The sequence below is a fragment of the Geospiza fortis genome, unplaced genomic scaffold (assembly GCF_000277835.1).
Source record: "Geospiza fortis unplaced genomic scaffold, GeoFor_1.0 scaffold55, whole genome shotgun sequence".
Lineage (NCBI taxonomy): Eukaryota > Metazoa > Chordata > Aves > Passeriformes > Thraupidae > Geospiza > Geospiza fortis.
In genome coordinates this window covers 6,078,642-6,082,256 of record NW_005054308.1, presented here as the reverse complement: position 1 = coordinate 6,082,256, position 3,615 = coordinate 6,078,642, and positions in this window count along the sequence as shown.

The window sequence follows — 3,615 nt, the reverse complement described above, 5'->3', positions numbered from 1 at the left end:
AGAATGGCAGACTATTATGGCTGCAAATTTTCTAAGTATTCATTGAAGTCAAAGACTTCTTATCCTTAAACATTTCGCTTCCCTCACAAGCACTTTCTCTGAAGATCCCTGAATATTTTGCAAATGCCAAAGTTACTTGAAAGCTCAGAAAACAAAAAGGGACAAACAGCAAGTTTTTCAACTGTGAACTGCTGTAAAGGGTATTAAAGGGATTATTTTTTTTTCAGCCTTAAATGATTTGCAAACTCAGCCTGAAAAAAGTATCTCCCCTGGGAACAGCATTCTGAGGCCATACTAACCTCTGCCAGAGGAGATTCATGCACAAATCATTGAGCAAAAAGCCAGCAATGAGTAATCAAAGGCACGCACCAAACTCCAAGAACAATCTGCAGAATCCACAGTCTCAAGCGGTAAAGTTTTCCACTGAATAATTTCTTCTGAGAAAAAGGAATTTGTTGAATTCTAGGTCTGGCATTTGTGAATACCTTTTTATTTTTTTAAGAATAAACGACTCACTGGAAACAGAAAACTGTTCGGAAAGGCACTGGGATTTATTAATACCAGCTTTGCCATTTTACATGAGTATCAGGTAGCTTTTTTTCCTTGCCTGTCTTCTGTTTGCAAACACAAAGGAAACCAATTCCTTTCCTGCGTGCTTTAAGCTACAGGCTCTTCTTCAGCACATCTGTCAGAAAGCAGTTCAGCGGCTTTCCTCTGCATTGTTTCCAATTTATTAATCAACACTTCCAGCTCCCTACTGAGTTACAGCCACATTACGGTCCCCTTGAAGTCCGTGGCAGCGCTTCCACCAACTTCATTAGGACCAGAAACTCGCTCTTGAAGTCTCTGCCAACTCCTTAAGTGCTTTAACTTCAGCATTGGAGATTTCTGTTTTAATCTTCCTACGCCTGTTTCTGACACATCATTTTACATGTGTGCATGCACCAACTGCCCTTCTTGAAACTAAAAATGGCCTTAAAAGCAAATGGAAAAGTTTGGGGTTTTTTTCACCTGTGAATGATGCAATTGGGACCCTGAATGTCTCTTTGCCGTGGCTGTTAGAGGAGAGATGCCATCCTGAGGGGTCTGTTAGAGAGCCCCAACTGCAGACTCTGCTCCATATCAGGCAGACAGCTGGGGTTCAGCCTGCTTCAGGGGGAATTTTGGCCTCTTCCAGTTTCAGTCTCTGTTTCAAGGCCACCAGTACTGCCACTGGTCCATGGCTCGTGGGAACAGGTCACAGCCATAGAAACAGTGATATTTGAGCACCAAAAAATTCCTTCTTGTGGGAAGCCCGGAGCTGGGGCCTTCGCAGGTCAGGCCAGTCACTTCCCACTGACCCCACTCAGCCTGAACCACTTTACTCCAAGGCCAAAGCCCGGCAGGAGAAGATGTTAGGAGCAGCATTCCCGTTTGCCTGCCCTTTTTTGTTTAGTCACCAGCTGAGTTATGAAATCCGCCTGCAGCGTCACCGTGTCTGTGGGTTTCCCATGGGCTGGAGAGGCTATTACCAAGGAGCAGCTGGAATGTTAATTACCCATTAAGGAACTAAATCTGGGGGATTTCTCAAAGCAAATACACATCATCTCTGGCACTAACCCCACAGTGGCCTGAGCATCCTTCCCAGCCAGGCTGGAGGACGCAATCCTTGCAGCCCCTGCTGGAAGCCCCTCCCTTCTCATCCCAGCCAGGGAACACTCTCAGCGCTGCCCTCAGCAGCAGGACAGCCTGGCTGGAGCTGCCATTCGAGCCCCAGGAACATTTTGCAGGGCAGGCAGCTCCCTTGCACACACAGCAGAACTAGTGCAAAGTGAAAGGGAAGAATGCGTCCCAGGGAGTGGAGAAAGCTCCATCCTGTCCAGAGGCTGGAGGGACCAGGAGCAGCCCAGCAACTTTGGGGCTGAGGGCAACACAGGATTTTGAACCAGTGGGTTAATTCTTTTAGCAGCTCATATGGTTATTTCAGCCTGTCACCCATAAGTTGAGGCCTGCCTCTTTGCCTCTGGCTTGCATCTGTTCCAGGGGACTATCCATAGGTTCGTACAGTCCTCTTGGAGGATTGTCACAGGCAGAGCTGCACACGTGGCTCCATGGGGACAAACCCAGCCTGCCTGGCTGCCTGTGCAGCCCTCACCATCCCCAGGCTCCTCCTCAGACAGGGCACCACAGCACACATGCCCTGACACAGGCTGACCTCTGCTGCTGACTCTTTCCTTCCCCTTTCCTCCAAATCAGGCCACAGCCGCTGCCACCGGAGCTCCCGGCTGGAATTACAGCAGCTCTGCCAACGTGTATTTTAAAAGCCTCTCCTTCAATATTCAAACAGGAAGATCCCTGATGCAGTGGCAAAAGTGTATCGAGCACAGGAACAAGTGAAGGTGTTCCAGGGGGTCAGGATTGGGGTTACAGTGGCATTGCTGAGCACAGAGAGCTTTCCCAGGGAAAAATCCCAGCACGGGTGGGTGTGGTGCAGCAGGACAGGGAGCCTTCAGGATCAAATCTCTTTTTCCTGCTGGCAGCCCAGAGGTTTGCATCCTGGAATGCTTGGCCAGAGAAAGGAAAAGGTATGGGAAATCTGGATGAGCAATATGGGCAAGTGGATGCCACCCTAAAAACACACAGCACCCCACAGCTGCAGAGGAGATGGGCATGAGAAGGGAGGCAGAAGTTTCTGACGGGCCAGCACCAGATACTCTCCATGATGCAGAGGTGCTGGACCCTCCCTGCAGATGTTTCCAGGCCTTTGGACTGCGCAGCCTCACTAGCAGTGCTGTTACAAGGAGCCTCCCTTGTCCAGCTGCTTCTCCTCCACCAGCCCAGCTCTGAGCACAGCTCTGGGCGCAGATCTGAAGCTCTGTCCGGCGTTCCCATGGAGGGACCACGGGTGCTCCTGCTCTGTCACTCACACCCCAGCCCATGTGGCTCAGAGCCCTCTGTTTCCCAGAGGCAGCCCAGTACCAGGTGCAGCAGCCGGAAGCACGGCAGGATCATGCCCAGGAAGCATCTCATCAGCACTATAAATTCAATTTCATTGTGCCTCTGTTCTGAAGCTTTTTGGTGTTCCCCATCCTTACTCTCCTGAGCACTTTTTAAATCACTTGAAAACAGAAAATATTGCGTTGTTGGACCCCCTTCATGTAAAATTTTACAAACTGACATTTTTTTTTGTTGAGGTTGAACAAACCCTCTCTGTCACAGCTCAGGGAGGTGTTCCTGCACCATCACTCACAGCTCACAGCTGCAGTCTCCGCTTCTCCCATCCGCTGCCAGAGCTCCTGAGAGACTCAATGTGACTGAAACCTCTCCCATCAGCTCCTTGGCAAAAATACGCCACTCACACATATTAAACCACCACACACATCCCCTTGTGGGTGAGTTCCCCACCACCTCCTCGCAGTCAGGGCTCCGGCAGGGACAAGCAGCTGCCTGGAGACCCCCAGGACCCCTCACCATGCTCAGCCCCGACAGCGGAGCGAGGGGGAAAGGCCTGCACCCCAACCCGGCTCTAGCTGAGCCGGGGCACAGCCGGCTGCAGCGGCGGAGCCGGGGGGAAGCAGGATGCTTGCTGGAGTTACACCCATTTCCCTCCAGTTGTTTTTTAAGCCGGTTCGTTTC